This window comes from Planococcus citri, chromosome 3 (assembly GCF_950023065.1).
Source record: "Planococcus citri chromosome 3, ihPlaCitr1.1, whole genome shotgun sequence".
Taxonomy (NCBI): domain Eukaryota; kingdom Metazoa; phylum Arthropoda; class Insecta; order Hemiptera; family Pseudococcidae; genus Planococcus; species Planococcus citri.
Genome location: NC_088679.1, coordinates 39,067,015 through 39,087,007, shown reverse-complemented (window position 1 = coordinate 39,087,007; position 19,993 = coordinate 39,067,015). Strand labels below are relative to the sequence as shown.

The 19,993-nt window shown below is 34.9% G+C and overlaps 1 long non-coding RNA gene across 1 annotated transcript in view; it reads left to right on the top strand.

Moving 5' to 3' along the window:
- The window catches only part of LOC135838439 (uncharacterized), a 220,964-nt gene that overhangs the window by 183,813 nt on the left and 17,158 nt on the right, over positions 1-19,993 (top strand). The window contains exon 5 of the long non-coding RNA XR_010557411.1: positions 19,357-19,455. This is a non-coding gene — a long non-coding RNA (uncharacterized LOC135838439). The remainder of the gene's footprint in view (positions 1-19,356; positions 19,456-19,993) is intronic.

Below are 19,993 nucleotides of genomic sequence, written 5' to 3'. Positions count from 1 at the left end.
TTCAAGTGGTCTTTGGACGTTTTTAGTATTTCCACATAATCACGTTTGAATCATTAGAAAAGTTCAAACTTCATATTTCTCATGATCAAAAATTCTCAAAACAATTTGTCACCCTAATACGTAAAGTATCTAACTCCATTTTTTCTCAAAAATGAGTTATGAACACCATCTGAATTGTAAAGAACTTCCGACCTTAAAAACTACTTTAGGCGAATTCATTGGTGTACAATTCGCGTTCAAAGTCAGGAAAATTATCTAACTCCACTAAAGGATAACGCACTGTTTATTTAGCCACGTGAAACTGTTTCATTTTTACATTACATAAAAATGAGTCATGAACACCACTTGAAAGGCGAACACTTCGTATGGAACTTCCGATGTTGAAAATTACTTCAGGTGAATTCATTGGTGTGCCATCCACGTTTGAATTCGAGAAAACTATCTAACTCCTCTCAAAGTGGCTTAAAAGGTGTCAAGTGAAAAAAATGTTTACCAGATTTTTTTTTACTATAATAAAATAACCTTAACTATGTAACACCCATCAATAGTTGATAATGCTGTTTTTCGCATTTCCTGAACAATTTACAAAAATGGAGTTAGATATTTTACGTATTAGGGTGACGAATAGTTCTTTCTTAAAAATTGAAATTCTGTGATTCTGTTCTTTCAAGATGATACCTACATATTATAATGAAATTGAACAACTAATTTACACTCAGGCTATACGTGATAAGATCACGTCCTGATCCAAAAAGAAATCAATTTTTTTCCAAGACATAATAGGCATATGAAAAATTTGATTTTTTAAGCTACGAGCTCTCCACTGGGGAGGGGAATACTTACTTTGGCATTGATCAAAAAATTTGAAATTTTTTCTTCGTCTTGTTGAAGTCATTTGGTCATCTTTAGACATTAAAAAGAGTTGTTTTTTTATTAAAATCTCGAATTTTAAAAAAAATGGGGTTTGAATTTTTTTACTCAGGATGAAGGTCTCTATGAAATTCTGATCATAATATTCCTTTTTTCTTTTCAAGATCCACCCAAACACATTTTTTAAAAAAATGACAATTTTTCTAAAGGTTTTCTAGAGGTGTGGTTATTGAAGAAAATCCCTCTCAATAGTTTATAAAAAAGCAAATAGGTTCGAAAAAAAGTAACCTTGACCGAACAAATACGTGGCCAAATTATAGCCTACGCATTATTTTATCTTGTAAAAAAGTTTTTTAATTCGTTAGAAACGCATCGTATATAAGTATCCGAAATAACGACATTTTGGAATTATTTATAAAAGAAAATGTTAAACTTGCAAAATGTTGGTGATGTTATTAGTGTCGCAGTTTGCGGATTGGAGCAGCAATTATTTATGCTTGAGGTAAAAACATAAAAGCAACCGAAGACGGCTTCTCTGTTATACGCGGGATTACAGCTTGATTAACAAAGCTCGAGCTTACAAATTATAAGTAAAAACGAGAAGTGGCAGCTACAAAACCCCTTGGTACAGTCAAACTGTAGTATACAACCCCTTGATGGTGGCGGTACCACCTTCGTTCGTTTCGTTGAAACTGGAAATATATCATTGTATCTTGTTCTGTTGTTCGTATTCTTCCCTATTTAACATGCAAATTCTTAATTAAAGATGTCGCAGGTTCTTCGTTCTTTGTGTTACAAAGCTTTGTGTAAACTTTACGCTGAGAAACAAAAGCCAATATTTGAATATTTCCCTCGTATCTCATTGGTTTAGGAAAAGTTGCGCTGCTGTTTCCGTTTGATGTATTTCTTTTTCGTATCTGCGAGGCGTCGCGCCGCTCTCAGTACGACAACTTTCAAGGATTTGGGTGCAAATTTCGATTTATTTGGGTGTTTTTTCCCCTTATTGTATATAGGTACTTGATCATTTTCTTATTCGGCTCAAATTTACCGATATAGGTATAAATTTCATCTGTAGTTGATGGCTTTGAGCCATGCGAAGATGAGACTCGTCGCGTTCGCGAATTCATTCTTGCGTAAAGTTGTAATTTTATTGAACTTTTACATTATTCTATTATTATCAAAAATGTGACCATTTATACGTCAACCTATAACGATTTTACTCGTGATGAAATTTTTTTCATAAAGTCGTATAATTTTTCAGTTTATTCGAAAAATAACACGTTTCTTCTCTCGTCGCTTGCTTTTCACTCGTTTTCTGCTCTTCTTGAGTAATCTGCCCTATTGACAATTTCAAGTGGCAGAATGCTAGCAACAGTGCTAGCATGACCATGCTAGCACTGGTTGCACCATTTTGAACACCTTTCCTAGCATATCTGCTAGCAAACTGTTGCCAGCACAATGCTAGGAAAATGGTACTAGCACCACGCTAGCAGCATTTTTCTAGCATTATGCTCGCGATGGTTTGCTAGCAGATATGCTAGTACAGGTGTTCAAAATGGTGCCATTGGTGCTAGCATAGTCATGCTAGCATATTTCTAGCATATGCTGGCATACAATTGGCATAATTCTAGCAGGGGGACTAGCATTATGCTAGCGTCAGTTTGCTAGCAGATATGCTAGTGCAGGTGTTCAAAATGGTGCTACTGGTGCTAGCATGATCTTGCTAGCTTTTTGCTAGCATATGCTAGCATGTGTATAATATGTATAATGCTAGAAGTGCATTAATTTCCTTATTAAAGAATAGGGTATTTTTAATTATGGTACGTTTCCCAAAAATATCCAAAAATGGGCAATTGCCCTACAATGTTAGTTTAGAACTAGCATTGCACTAGCATCTTGTGCTAGTATAAACTGAGTGATTAGTTTGCCAACTTCACTCTTCTTAATTTAAACAGGAAACTGTATTGAGCTTATATTCGACTTGACTACATACTTCATCTAAGAGAAGTAAAGTGTATCATGATAAAGAACAACGCTAGCAATTTGCTAGCATTATGCTAGCACTTGACTGCTAGCACCTGGATAAGAAGTCTTTCAACAAAAATCCAGCACCATTCTAGTACTTTGACTGCTAACTTTACCAAGGTTAGAATAGCGCTAGCAGTGGACTAGTGCAAGTTTACCTGTGATTGTATTTCTAGCATGTAACTAGCAGATGGCTAGCACACCTTTTGCTAGTTCACCTCATGCTAGCACCATTACAGAGTGCTAGCAATGCACTAGCAATATGCTAGTAGTGACTGCTAGCTTTACTCGGTGGTTATGCTGCTAGCATGTAACCAGCAAATTGCTGGCCTGTCTTTTGCTAGTTCACCGCATGCTAGCATCATACCAGTTCTATGCTAGGATGAATTTTCCAATAAAATGTCTGCTGGCAAAGTGCTAAGTGCTAACACCATTCTAACTGGTAATCTGCTAGTTGATTCCATGCTAGCACCGTGCTAGTATTCTGCTACTAATGCTAGCATTCTGCTAGTAAAATTGTTGATAAAATAATTATTCTGCTAGGATTAACTAGTGTATGGCTAGTGTAATTTTTACTAGCTCATATCATGCTAGCAACATGGTAGCTTTATGCTAGGAGAAACTGCCAGCATCGCTCGGTAATTGTGATGCTAGGATATACCTAGCATGTTACTAGCGTACATTGTGCTAGCTCATCTCAGGCTAGTATCATGGTAGAATTTTGCTAGCAGGAGCTGCTGGGATCACTCGATAATTATGGTGCTGGGTTTTAACTAGCATATTCCTAGCATCCATTTTGCTAGATAATCTCACATTAGCAATATGATAGCATCATGCTAGCAGGGACAACTGGCATTACTAGGTAATTATGAGGCAAGGGTTTGACTAGCACATTGCTCGCATACATTTTGCTAGCTCATCCATGCTAGCGATATGATAGTATCATGCTAGTATGAACTGCTAGCATCACTTGGTAGTTAAGAGGCAAGAATTTAACTAGCATATTGCTAGCATACATTGTGCTAGCTCATCTCATACTAGATATATGATAGCATTTTGCTAGCGGGAAATGCTAGCTTCTTTCGGTAGTTATGTTGCTAGCATGTAGCTAGCTCATTGCTAACATACTTCTTGCTAGTTTGTATCATGCTAGTAATAAGCTGGCATTTTGCTAGCATGTTATGCTAGTTCATTTCATGCTAGCATAACGCTAGTATCATGCTAGTTTCCTGCTACTCATGCTAGGTGGGTGCTACTAATGCTAGCATTCTGCTAGTAAAATTGTCAATAGGGTGACGTCTATTTTTGAAAATCCAAAAATTATTACTTCACTCACGTTGCTGAACATAATCCACACTACTGAAATTTTATTTGAAAGCTTAAATAGGCTAAGAATGGTTTTAAAAGCTGTCAACGAATAACAATTACACATTACACTAGGAAACTGCAAATTTGTATTTGGGTTGAAAATGGGCTTAATCGATAATTTAGACCCTAAAACAAAAAACAGTAGAATTTTTCAATTTGAGTTGTTTTTGTGGTCAGTAGGGATCATCAAAGGTACAAAAATGACCGTTTTTGCCCTACTTCAAGAGTTTGTAGCGACCTCAGTGTATTATTTTGCAAAAAAAGCCAATGTCAGTTTCGGATTCTACGAACTTTTTTAAGTGAACAGCGCTTGAAACTTCAAAAATCAGAAATCGGGGAAATTTGTTCACTTGAAAAAGTGCGTAGAATCCGAAAATGACTTTGGTTTTTTTTCGCAAAACAATACGGATGTCACTATGTACTCTTGAAGTAGGGAAAAAACGGCCATTTTCGCAACTTTGACAGTCTCTCCTGATCACAAAAACGACTTAAATTTAAAAAACTCACTCTGTTTTTCGTTTTAGGGTCTAAACTATCGATTAAGCCCATTTTCAACCCAAACACTAAAAAAGTTAAAAATAGCTACCTAGTGTTATTCTATTAGCCGTTTGTTCCAGTGAACGATTGTTATCATGATCATGACCTACCCACAAGTGTTTGAGGGGCTGATAATTTTTTAAGTGTGGTTCAATTTAGAATTGACTAAAAACTTGCTTTTGAGCAAGATAGAAAAAACTTATACTGTCCCCTGATTAAGAAATACAATTTTTTTAAATTCTGTATGTTTAAGTAATAGAATTGAGAGCTTCTGCATTTAAAAAAATGAATAGGTAATAGTTTAATTTGAAAGAAAATATATTTTTCCAAAGGTAACAATGTTTTACAAATTTTTTTCACCGCTCACTAGCGCTATCATTATCATATTGGGATCCCATTCCTGTCATTCGAATGTTGAGTTGAGTAACTCCCCTACAGCATGATCCACTTCATCATACTGAAAATCTCGGTGAGGACCACCACTTGTGCCGGTAACACGGACTTCTTCCTCCACTTTCTTCTCTTTGCATTTCTTTTTTATGGTTTTCCATTTTGTAGACAGGCCATCTGCACTATGGAAAGTAGACCAGATTTCAGTTTTTTGGCTACAGGAAAATCGAATTTTTATTTACATTAATTTCAACTATAGTTCTTAATTTTTTCATTACATACCCGTTTGTAATATGAATAGAAATTTTACATTCCACTATTTCATTGTATGGTACATATGTACTTCATTACAATAGAGGTGAGCAATGATATCTCATCTTCATGAAAATTTGGTGCCTTCGTTGCACCGTTTTTCGAACTTTGGTTCATATTATATTATTAATTAAATACTTGGTAACACGAAAAAAATTAAATAATTTCAAGATGAGTCGAATCCATTTACAAAATAATCACATGAACTGAAACAACCAATGAACACGCGTCGGTTTCGCTAACTATAGGTTAACTACCGGATATTGTCAAGTTGAACTAGAACTAGGTTCAAGCTGTAAAAAAAGTTTAATCGCCCATTGCGCTACTTGCAAATTAGTTTAAAATGTGCTACTGGCTCTAAGTCGAATCTTCGGCACTGTATCAAGCTATTTATTTACCTAACTGCTTGTACGTTAATCCGAATTGTTAATTTTTTTTTGAACGATATTATTTTGTTCCTTCTAATTCAGAGGTGGGCAGGCTTGATGTTCATTGGAGTGAATTGCAAACAAAAGTAGAGAATTTTGCTTACGAGGGGGATATCCCAAGTACCAGAAAATTTTTTGATCTCAATAAAGGCAAATCGGAAAAGCATGTAAAAATACATCACCAGCTAAAATCTCCGGTGCTAAACTGAATTTTTCGATTTTTAGTGAATTTATGAAAATCAAGTTTGACTTGAAAATACGTACCCTATTTTAAAACCGTCCTAATCAATTGAAATCATTTTCGAAATGTGTTCAACAGTTCTGGAGCCTCCAAGAGATTTCTGAAATTAGAAATTTCTGCGAAATTTTACCCAATGAAGTTGAAAAGCTAAAATGAACCTGGAAACCCAAATTTTAACATTCTGAGTTGACTGGAGATGATTTTAAGCCGTTTTGGAGCCTTCAGCCATATTTTTAAAAATTCCATATTTTCAAAAAGTGACATAGAAATGACTCCAAATTAACTCTAGATCGCATATACGCGCTAAAGTGGATTTTTACGGTTTTTATGGCACTTTGTGGAGCTAGAGACTCTAGAACGGCTTATAACCACTTCCAATAGACTCAGCAGTCAACATGTTAAAACTGTGGTTTCAAGTAAATTTTAGCATTTCTACTTCATTGGGTAAAATTTTGTGGAAATTTCAACTTTCAAATACTTTCCTCAGAACTACTCAAAATGGTTCGAAACCATTTCTAAACGATTTGCAAGTTCGAAAATGAGGTACCATACGTACCAAATTCCAGCTTTCTAGGTCAATTTGGTAGCATTTTGATTTTTTCCGATTTTTGGCCCTTTGATTTTATAAAATCTTACCAAAAAACGAAAAATGCAATAAATTCTCAGAAGTTCTATATTACCTACTTACATGATTTTTGGGTTATTTTGATATTATCAAGTACTTACATAAAAATTCCCTAAACATGAAAAAATGAACTATGCTGCAGCTGGACTTTTTTTTGACATGTACCATTTTTAAATAATAGATATGTTCCTAAGTACCTGGTAATTTTGTATTCTGAGGAGGGGGATCGGATTGGTCCATTGTCTGCATATTTCACAAGTAAAGTTCAGAAAACCAAGTATAATTTACTTAGAATTGAGAAAAAGCTTCCTTTATAGCTGAAGGAAGAAAGTAAACATCTTCATCATAATTTCTCCCCAGCATCTTCCATCTTCCAAAGATCCGTTAAACTCTTTCAAAGATATTGTAGGTACATATCTACTTTACCTACAATGCAAGGGGAAAAAATCTTCTTCCGTCTACATCAATTAAAAACAAATAGGCGGCGATTTTCATCCGACCAAATATAACATCGAATGAGTACAAGTTAGATTTCAAATTAAAATGTCGCCTTTTCCCGCGCCACGTCGCACATGAAACCAAACCGCAACTACGGGTGAAATGCATTTGCGAAATGAAACAAGGAATTAATGCATTCTATAAAATGTATGCGGATAATGTGCCAAAATGCTAATACCCGTCTCCCAAGTATTATTTAAACTGTGCCATTGACGACATTAATTTTCTATTCTTCTCTTACTGTTTATTTATTAATGTTGTGGCTCTGTCATTTTTATTACTATTTTCATTTCTCATATTAAACTGTACAATGATAATCTTTTCGCGCGAAAGAGGGATGATATAATACGTTATTGCAATATTCCACTTATCCTATATTTCAAGTAAGGGAGTGACGTCCTCCGCTCGCGGTCTTCGTTAACAATAATCGTACATATAGTACACTGTACACAGACACACTAACCCATTGCTGTTATTTAAACCCTACGTGTCGACTATAAAGAACAATTCGAAATTTAGCGAAAAACGAAGCGTCGATTGCAACACCGGCGGCGGCGACGAGGCACCATATGATGCACCGTAACCTCTTCCGCTTCCGTCTTTAGTTTTTTTTTCACCCCGACACGCATGATACGATTGTGAACTTATTGTCGAACTAGTACTTCGCACATTTTTTTCAAAAATGGAATATGACGTAATATTTTACACTTGTTTACTGCTGAAATTAAGTAATAGGGTGGATGGGGGGGGGGAGTTCAGATTTTTTCAAAAATTCTCACAAATACTTGTTTTATTTTGATTCGAAAAGCTGCTTTACAAAATTTGATGCAATTGTCACGAAAGAATGTGGAATTGAAGATTTTCAAAGTGGTCTCCTCTAAAATTGACTTTCAAATTTTATATGGGAGGTTTTCAACTCGAAAGATACTACCTTTATGAATTTAATTAAATTGTAAGGGGCTGAAATGGAGTTTTTTTCCTCACAAACCTCCCTATTAAATGAATCTAGGTACCTTCTTGTATATTTTGGCATCCAAACGCAACAGTCTTATAAACGGGTAATACGACCAGCTCGATTAATTTCATTTGCTATACAATCTATTGAGATAAACTAAACGAAAAACTATATTGTAGAACCGCTATAGAATAATTAAACGCAATAATGCCTTTAACCAAAGACTCTTTTAAAAATAACGCCTTGATGAAAAAAAAAACTGTAAAATAAAAAAAAGTCCTTTTTGGTAATTAAATGGAAAAAACGTTAAGCAAATAATTAGATCGTTAAAGGAAAGAATAAATAAATGAGACGGTAAAAAGGAATTAAAAGATTCACCCCTGAGGGAAAAGAATGACACTCCTTTTTCATGCTGCCCACGTTAATTAGCGGGGATGGCGTTTCAATTAACTTTTTTTTTCTTCTCTTTTTTTCCACCCAGTTAAGAAAATACAATTAAACGGTGATCGGATAAGAAACAAAAATAGGTAGCTATCGAGTTTAACTGGTCTTTGATGAAGCATCGTATCGCCTCGTTCTTTTATCGCGATTATAAATAATATAATGGACCAGCCGATAAAACGAATACGTTGTTTTTTCAATAGGTACCCCTTTATAGTATAGGCCTAATTCACCCTCATCATTCGAGTAAACTTATGTGTTTAAGAATGACATAATTTTTTATCCTATACGCGTATCATACACGTTAATGACATGAGTGTGCTAGGTAGTCATCTCAGGTTGAAAATTTGTAGGTGCTTGTTTTGGTGCATGTTAAATACATGTATGTAGTATAGATTGCCATGAAATGCGTTCTACACGTACTCGTACCTTGAATAGGACACCTTCCTTTCATCATAAAGTATCTGCTTCGTTTCGGGTTCATTGGCTAACTTCAACTTGTTGGTTGAATGTATTGCTTATTCGCGGTGAATTAATTTCGCACGTGTTCATTATGCTTGGCCAAATTATTAGCTTCATTGTATCCGGTGATGGACTAACTGGGTACTCCTATGCTATGCTATTACATGTAACACCGTTCGACCAAAATATACTTCCTCTGTAAACCTGATCTAATTCAGCTGACTAGCGATAAACCTTTTGCAGGTAGATTTTATTATTCATTTTCTACCCTCGTTTTTCAGCAAATGATTCATTTGAGATCTTCGTGAGGTGTTCGCAATTTCGGAGGTTGATCAATTTGTTGATATTTATTCACATCATCTTTCAAAAATATCAAGGAAAATAAACAGCAAAGCAGGTTGATACGTCTTGATACATGAAAAAAATCTTTAGCAGGGCTCTCGAACCAATAACCTCACGTATGCAGCCAAAGATCAGCAAAAATTATGCTAAAGGAAAGAGCATTGATAGAGCTACAGACGACCATGAGAGGCTAGAGAGGTAGTTCAGTGACCTTAAGAGGCCAGCGTCAGACAGGCGGGCCAATGATATCAAGAGGCCAGACAGACTATTTAGGTTGATGAGTCAATGATCTTCAAAGACTACACAAGAAAACATACGACCTTGAGAGTCCAGACAGATAACTCAAAGACAGGCATACTGCCGACCTTGGGAAGCCAGAGAAGTACGCAGATGGGCCAATGACCTAAAGAGGCAGACAGACGATCTCGGGAAGCCAAATAGGTGGGTCAATGGGCTTAAAAGACAGAACTGACCGACGACGTTGGATAGCCAGACTGGCAGGTCAATGACCTTGAAATCTAGCCAGAAAGACAGACGACCTTGAGAAGCTTGACACACTGGCCAATGACCTTTGGAGGCCAGACATACAGAGGCCACATTTGATTGTTGGAGAGACGGGTCAATGGCCCTGAGGGGTCAGACAGACGAGTCGGTGACCTTCAGAGTCAAAACAGACAGACAGACCACCTTGATTAGCCAGAGAGATAGGTCAATAACCTTAAGAGACCAAACATGCGATCTTGGGAACCCAGGCAGATGGGTCAATGACCTCAAGATATCAAGCAGGAAAGCAGATGACCTTGATAAACCAGACAGATGGTACAATGACCTTCACAAACATGCAGACAGACCACCTCGGGTGTCTAGACATACGGGTCAATGACCTTAAGTCAGCAGACATGCGACCTTGAGAGGCCAGAAATGCAAACAAATGACCTTGATAGAACCAAGAGACTGATTGATGACCTTGAGAGGTCAGACAGACGGGCCAATGACTGTGTGAGAGATGATGAGCAAGTAAAATTCTTCAGTTGGAATTTTTTTCAATAGGGGACTGTCTCTCGCATATGCTCAATTGCCTAAATAAATTAACGAAGATTTCTATCCCTCTTTCCTCATTCCAAAGTTTCTTCTGATTTTGCGGAAAGCTTCGATTTGCGGGCATTGATTTTCATTTTGTGTAGCTTATCCAGATATCGATGTAAAGAACAAAAGTAAGGACGATCTGAAACGAAATGGGTCAGACATTTTTTTGAATACACGTAATAATTTAGATAATTTTATGAATTCCGTGGAAAAGTCGCAGAGGTAGGTACCTACCTATTTGCTCAAATTGAAAAAATCTAAAACTGGGTAGTAGATATACCACCTAAATAATATCGATTTACGTAGATTGTACGAATAGTATAGGGCTAGGTACTTTATAATTTCATTCGTGTATCTACCTGCTGAAAATCGTGCGCAAAAAATTAATTATCAGCTGGAAAATAGCAAAGAATTGACCTAAGATACTCATTGTGTTTTTGTTGCGGGCTGCATTTATAGTCGGTTAATGTGTTTTTTGCGGTGTTTATTTATCGTAAACGTGCAAAACATTTAAGCGAACAGAAATTCATACCGGTTGGGTATGGGTAACGATTTAGGTTTTCTTTCTTCTTCGTGTTGTCTTTTTTTAGTGGCGCGGTAAATAGAATGCAATAATTATGCTAATACATCTGTGCATGCTCCCTTTCGGTGGTAAAATTACAATTCGTTGCTGAAAGTTTCTTCTCTCCCTGCCATATAAACTAATATATACCTAATTGAATAGCTGGGAATTAAATTGAAGTGTAAGTTTGTTTCCGATATACATAAAGCGCTTAACTTAAAGTGTCTTCCCTTTTCAAATGTTGTATATAAAGTTTATTGTAGTCGGTTTACGATGCAGAACCCACAACGATCGGTTTCGAACCAGAGCGAGGGAATTCAACATTGAAAGAAACTATTACTATTCTCTCATCGCGTGTTTCCCTACAAATAAACATTTACGATCATTTACCGGCGTTTACGAGCCGTATAACTTAGGAGTTTGTCTTTAGTATAATTCTCCGCCGTATTTTGTATTCTGGTTTCGAAGATATTTAACTTTATTCCTGATTTAATTGTATCGGTTTTGCTAAGCGATAAAAAGTGTGTACGAGTACTAGAGATGCCATTTTTGTACATACAAAATACAAATATAGCTTTTACTAGAACGTAAGTATAGGTAGTTGGGCGATGAATTTTTAAACCCGCCAAATTTTCGGGTGTACTGAATAAGAGGCTTCAAAATAGATACTTTTTTTTTATACCGAGTGTAGACAACTGAGTGAACACGTTTACTTAAAATGATCCTCTCTTACGCTTTGTACGTACCTAATACATACAATGTACACACACGTAATACTGCTTCTTTTCAGTTTCACCAGCATCACCGACGACGTTTTTTTTTTCTATTTTTTTATCCGGAATGCTGAAAATCATTAATCATTTTTGTATAGGGCGAACCTTATGACTTGTATGATTCTAGTGTATTGTTGTCAGACGAGCCAGATATTTTAATCGTATATTTGACGTTGGTTAAATTTATTATGGTGTTGGAGTTTGGGGTATTTTTTTTTTCTTAAACGGTTTCTTTTGACGAGTGAAGAATTCGATCCAGATTCACTTGTTACATAATCAATTTGTTAAAAGTCCAAATGAAGGTGTCAGATACATTTGATCATTTTTTTTCAGAGATGTTCAGGTGTTTTTTAAATGTTTGAACAGCGAACATGCACGAGATCATACGTTCAAATACCAAATAGTGGCCTAAAGCACGATGGGTTTTTAGAAACAGTTCTGTGTACCTAGAATTTGAGACTCGAAATCTAGATGAATTGAAAATTTTATGAGCTATGTGACTAAAAATCAAAATTTAAAATACTTATCGAAAAATGAGTATAATCGGTGCATCACCAAGGGAACGTATGGCTCAATCAGTCACCGATTTTCATCATTTTTTTTGCTACAGAATGGGAAGCTATAGAAAGTGGTGGGTCTTATGGGGTTTTAAACGTTCCAAAATAGTACCAAAAATGCCTAAATCTCATTGATGAAAAAAATGGAACCACCGATTACCATCTCAAAAACTATATTCCTTGAGATTATAATCACATTTGAAGATCCATTTTTGATGTAATTGAGATCAGGTACTTGAGGCATTTTTGGTCGTCCAATTTCCTCTCAAAGTTTCCCAAATTCCCAAAATTGTACAGTTTCAGATCAAGGAACCTTCCAAGCCCTATTCCAACTTTTTGAGGTGGCACTTTCGATGCAAGTGAAAAAAGTGTAGTTACATTTCAGCATTTTCAGCGTTTTTTTTTCAATTTGGTCCTCTAAAAATACGATTTTCTTTTCATTTGTGAAAATTTGGCCTCCAAACATGATTTTAACAAGAGGTTCCCTTCTGTAACAAAAAAATGTTTTTTTTTCGAATTTCGAAAAATAGGCATTTCGATGGTGACCAAATTCAAAATTGACGAAATCCACTTTCAAGTTTTCAGAAGATGAATATGCAGATATTTATTTGGGTAAATCACGTCACGTATTTTTGTAATCATCAAATGCTGTTTTTTGTTGTTTTTTGGTCATTTTTACTTTTCTGAAGGTTGGAAAGTGGCCTTTATCTATTTTCAAGTCAGATATTGATTTTAAAATTGAAAAAAGGTAAAAAATGAGCTTTTTTGAAATTTTGAAATGAAGAGTGATATTCCAAAACTCGCTTTGTCCATTTTCACAACTTTTCAGGAGAGAGGAAAAACAGTTTCCCTTTAAACGGGTAAATTGGCTTTTTAGGCGAGTTTAGCACTTTATTTGGGTGGATTTATGATGTAGGAGTGTAGGTATACATTTCATCCACTAAATACTGCTGAAAAAAATTTCAATAAAAATGGACAAAACGCATTTTGGAACGTTATTTTTTAAAAAATTTTCAGTGAATTGGCTATTTAGGTGAGTTTAACACCTCATTTTGGTAGGTTGATGATGTAGGAATGTGAGTTAATACTTCATCTACCAGGTACCACTGAAAACCCAACTTTGATGAAAATGGACAAAGCGAGTTTTGGAATATCACTCTTCAAATGATGTACCTTAGTCTTTGTTAGGGTTGAAAGTCTAAAATTTTCAACACGTTTCCTTGGACCAGTTTATGTCTAGAAAGAGGAACAGAAGTAAAAAATATATAAATCCATTTTGAATTGAAAAAATAAAATCTTTGATTAAAAAATCAATGTTTTTTTTGATAGGTATTTATTTTCATATTTTGGCCCCTTCAATAATTTTTTATACTTACCAATTTTTTAAAGTTTATTTTGAAAAAATTGACATCACGTGCCCGTGGAAATTTTTTACTGATATTCGAAATTTTTTTAAACCTGAATGTTCTTGACCACTGAAAAATAAATATAGTAGGTAATGTCGTATTTTATTTTTGAAGAGCTTCGATTATTTTTTGGGTCAAGAAATACAGCTACACTGATCTTACGAGCTTTCTAAATCTTCTAGGTAAGCTTCTGGAAAAGTTTTTCTCAAAATTGTGTGAATATCGAAAATCGTACCTGCATGATATGTCACTTTCTGAACTAAATGGAGAGCTAAGACTTGTTCAATTTACTTTGCAACCCCATAAAGCATGGTCAATCGGTCATTCCTACCAGAACTAAAAATGGACCACAAAATCTGTGGTTTGTAGCATTCATTTTTCCCCCGAAGAAGTCCAAATTTTTAAATGCTAATTATGCAAAATGCTTATTAAACCACAATTATTCGACGTTACATTTTTTTTCTCGTCCTGATGTTGAATGACTCAAGGGAGAAACAGAGATGATTTCGGATCATGGGAACATAATAGGTATAGGCTAAAGAGTAGGTACGTTGGTCGTGTTTATTATGAAAAAACATTCAATCAAAATTACATTCGTTATACATATAAAAGCACTTAATAATAAAATAATACCGCGTTTTCCCTTCATAAAGATATCTACCCCTTAACAGAAGTAGAGGATTGGTAACACTTTCATATCCGTCATGTTACTGTCGCCTCGACGCCGTTCGTTACCAAAATAAAAATTAAAAAATAAAAAACCAACGCAACACATTTCGCGATAACGCAACAAAATATAGTTATTATTGTGACAAATTAAAAATGAAAAAAAAAAAGAAGAAGAGAGAAATCAAACGTAGCAAGTTTTAAAATGGGTACATGGTATCGCAGGAATACTCGACTATTGTCATTTTCATTGGTCACGCCATCTCTGGGCGTGATGAACACCCTTCAAAAATCTACCCCGTTTTGAACAACACACCACACCGCGTATATGAGACTGACTGGAAAACTGAAGAGGAGTGCATTTCACGAACGGAGTTTTCTCGAGTGGAATAATGCGACGCAAACCCGGGAAATTGTTATTACATTTTACTCCCTTATTTTCTTGCACCCTTCTACGTTAAACTCGTAGCCTGTACTTGATCCTTAAATAATATACTGACTTCGTTAAGCAGACATAAAAGCTCTTTTACCATCATTTTCGTGTCTTGCTTTAATTTTATTTCTACTTTAGCGAAACGAGTTTTCCTTTTTCTACGGCGCGATATTAAATATGTATCGCGACGTAATTTTTTTTTCTTTTCAGTTTTTTTATTTTAATTTTTCAACAACGCGTTGAAAGTCGACGATTATCGTACGTTTTTTTTATGCACGTATTTATACCGCGTCGTCGTCATTTCGCAGCGGCACCGTATGTTGTGTTTTAAAAAAATGGAAAATTTTATCGTCGTGTGTTTGTATAAAACGCATCGATGATTCAATGTACGTGAATTTTTTTTTCGACAACTTGTTAACATCTACCGAGATATAGAGACTTTATCGTAACCTTTGTAAATACGATTAAGTAACTTTTCACGTATTTGTCACTCTAAAGTAACTGATAAGTATTAAGTATTGATGGTAACTTTGTACTTACATTAAAATTGTTTGTTTATTAGGAAGGTCTTCCTATCGATTCGTATTTGGTTTCATGGTTTCATTTTTTTTTCTTCTTGTAGTATGTTCGAATGTATTACATGACTAGACCGTATCCTATGTACTTACTCGTAGTAGTTATGATGTATGATATTTGTAGCTGGTTTTCATTGTGTTTGATAAAACGTTCCAAATGTTTATTTCGTTTTGTCTCTCGAGTCGATTTTTTTCAGAAAGACATTTCCTTCCGTTACTTTGAATAGCCGGCCGAGTCAAATCACCATTCTGGTAATCAGCTGAGGAAACATTAAACTCGGATGGGCACTGATGATGTGATCTACGTTTAGGAAATGTTCAGAAAAGCCTGGAGACTTGAGAGCTTACGACTTATGGCATAAGAAAAAATATGCTTAAAAAGCACACACACAAAAACAAAAACAATTTGGGCTCCAATTCAACTTTTGCGAATCAATTTTGAATCTGGAAGGGTTATTTTTGAAAGAAACACATCTCTCATCATTATTTTGCTATTTTATGTAGATCACTCGAGAGTTATTGATCCTCTAAAAATGATGATCTTGAATCTGAAATTGATTTCAAGGCATTTTTATCAATTTTCGACGAAGAGATGACGATTTGAATCAAAACTGTCTTCCCTCTTCGATCGTCTCTTTTTGAGAAAAAATCGGTTTTTTATTATACCTAACATTTAAAAATTTTTTGAAAAGTAAGTTGAAATTTGTTTATTAAAATCGTTTTAGAAGATTTTTCTCCTTACTGAAAATTTCTAATCTTAATCTTTTTTCTCGGGGGTTCTTCGCTGGATACCTTGACCTTCGTAGAAATATCAACGCTTCAAATTTCTTGAAAAATGATGAAGAATGAGAAGCAATATTGTTTTGGTGGATTTTTCAATATCTTAATGTTGTATGGATGGGGGGGGGAATGTTAGTAGCCCTCATGCTGAAAGTTTCAATTTTATCGTTTTCAATGAATGAATTTTTGTAATTTTCGGAAATTTTGCGCATCCCTTCCCCTGAAAGCTTCTCTTGATTCAAAATTATTCTCTGAAGTGAATAAAGTGTACTATTCCACAAGTTGAGAATCTCAGATTTGAATAATATAAAAGTCCATAAAATCAAAAACTTACTCAAAACTTCTTCCACACCCTGAAGTCGATCCCTCAAATCGATTGAAAGCCTCTACCAAAATTCAACTTTTCTCGAGCAATTTCAAATTACTCCAAAGGGTGTTGTAATCAACATCAGCAGCTGTTAATTTAAGAGATGTGAAAATTTTGAATAGGTACCTAATTTGTTGCAAAAATTAATGATTTGGAATTTTTTTTGAAATTTTGAGATTTTCCACTTTTTAGCTCGTCACTTCGTCTTTGCGATTTACTTGCACCAATAGATTTGGAATGTCAAACTTACAACAGGATTGATTTTTCAGCTGTCGAAGCTGAGTAAAACGCATTCTGAAGCGATTTGAAATTTCTGGAGGAAGCTCGACTTTTGCTGGAGGCTCCAGATTGGCTCGAAAATGGAAGCAGTCGATTCGAGGGTGTTGACTTTGAGGGATAGAAGAAAATTTTAATAATTTGTTGCAAAAATTGGCTTTTTTGAAATTTTTTTAAAAGTTGAGATTTCTATTAAAACGAGCAAATTTTTGCTGCTTTTAAAAATTTTTAAATTTACAAATCTTCCTTCCGATTGAACACTTTTCTATGGTATCAAAATTATTCTTCGAAGTTCGCTTTTAATGTATTTTTTAGTTTTAGTGTCTTAGTAGTCAATGCAATGATGGTAAAACGTGCAAAAATGACTGAATTACTACGTAATTTTTAAAATTTCAGAATTATTTAACTCGTTCTGAGTGACTTTCACATCCCATAATAATATTGATTTAATCCGGTTTTTTTTTTTTTTTTTTTAGTTGGTACCTGGTACCTATATTCTTGAATTAATCAAATTATTCCTTTTAAAGAAATTTTGAGCCCATAATCCACCCCTTCACCTACTTGAATGAACGCTGTATTGGTCTCATATTCTGCGATATGTATAACTATCTCTCACGAATTTTCAAGAACGTCAACTGTATTGGCTAAATTATTTTTTTATATTTTAGTCCCAATTTTGAGGGGCCTCAGATCCTTCCTGAAAATCCAAAGCAGCCATTTTTGGAATTGTTTGCTGTTGCAAGAACTTCCTCTTCTGTGTTAATCTCCATAAAAAAGAAGTGTTTGAGACACGAGTTTCATATTTATATTTTGAGCTAAAGTTTTCAGAATCTCGTTATCCATCCAAAATGAATTGATTTTAGGAGCATTAAATATTAGAAAGAATAAAAATAGAGGTCTCCGAGGAGAGGGAATTTAAAAAACTGACCACAGAATTACCAGAATCGACTACAAAAATATTTCTCTCATTTTGCCTCCTCAATTGCTATAGAACAAGGTGTGCTGGTTATACTGACTCTCAATATTAAAATTCACCGGTTTAGATCTTTTCTAATACCTAATATATTGTTTACACTGTGTACTTACTTAATACCTACCCACTTTTGTCATTTCCAATAACACCTTAGTTACTGAGAATTTTTCGTGATGACATAAGGTACATGTCTGGGTAATTGGCGTACCTACAAATATGTATATGATGTACATTCACTTGAGTAAACATTGCGGCACGGGCAAGATGGCATTAAACATTAAAGCGTCGCGATTAAAAAATAAATCACCAACAGTGGGTAAATAAAGAGTAGGTAGTCAAAAATTGGTAAAAAAATAAACAACTTCCTGTAAACTTTCATCTTGAAAATTTCACAATTGTATAAATTTTTATGAGTGGAAAAATGCAGCACATTGAAGAATCTGTATTTCGGATCTTTAGTAATTTATATATTTATACGAAAGACATCGGACGATAAAACGAAACAGAGAATCTTATACGTAGATACGAGCATCATAAGTACATATACGTTATTGGAAAAATATCGAAAACTTAGCAAACTATAAGTTTTTCATTGATGACAAAAAAAGGAAATCATCGAAAAATAAGACGTGTCAATAAAGTTGGAAACATTTGTCATTTATTGTTACTCAAGGTTGAAATACACTCGAAACTTCTATATAACTCTCTTTTGTACATCTATTTTTGTAAAACACATTTATTGAATCGATGATGTACATATAAGTTTTTGTATCATTTATATAGAGAGATGTGTTAGGTAGGTACATATCTCTACTAACTGTATGGGTTTCATACAACACATATATTATGTGAAATGGTATAACTGCTAATAAAATAGCAATCCGACGAATCCGTCATCTAAGTACGCGATTAATGTTGTAAATCGTCTCGTTATAAAATAATTCTGCGATGATTTGAAGAGCCCATTGTAACTTATATGGAATTAGGAACGACGAAAGCGAGCCATCGTGTCCAAAATTTCAAAAGCGTTCCGAATACTTATACCTCCACTGCCTACGCTGGCGTTGGTAGTGAAAAGTTTTTGATTAATTTGAATGCTTCGGCGGTAGCAAAATGAAAGATTTAATTAAAGAAACCGCTAAGACCGGAGTGGAGTGTGATTTCGACCTCGTTACCCCTAACTTTTAAATAAAACATAAGATAAGGACCACGACTGTGCGACTCGGGTACCAGTAAAATGCTTGTAAGCGAGGGTCGCCCGAACATTTAAACTTGGTCCAAATGCAACGAATAATTACTGTTATCATAGAGGACCAAACTTGCAGTTGGTTCGACTTTGTCTAAGTGGTTTAATGAAACAATTTCCAATGCCTCATCTAATCCCGGATTGTTTACGTTGTCTTTCTAGGGTGACAGGCAAACGACGACACGTGGACTAAATCCAGCGCACGTGACCTGATACAAACGCTTTTTCCTCTTGTTCTGTCGACCATGACTTCATTCTTCGGTACGTATCTACTTTTTGTGAAAATGTTTACTTAATACAACTCATCTGACTTTAATGAAACCGGTGTTTATGAACGAAATACCAACTATGGTACAGGGAGCAAAGTGATACTGTGATAATCACCATTGTATTTGCATATTATTTACTTTTTGACTGCCGTCGTAAAAATTATTCGTCAAATATCCAATGACCGTGTGTGCTCTATGTGAAATAAATAGGCCTACGCTAGCACAACTCCTAAATCGTAGTACTGAACAAGTATGAAACTTTTATTACATTTTAATTGCTTTTTTTTTTATTTTTGGGTTTTTCCATGATATTTTATTTTTTGGCACACGTTAGTTTTGTGCAGTTGATTTGTATCGGCGGGCTTGATATTTCTCTTATACGTAATTTACTCGTATATCATGTTGTGAGATTCCGAGCTTCAAAAAAAACATCATTCAAATTCAAAAATTTTAAAAGCCAAAAAATAAACTACTTGTCCTCACATTAAACAACCTTGTTTTTATGTCTGGCTTTCAAAATACACATTTTT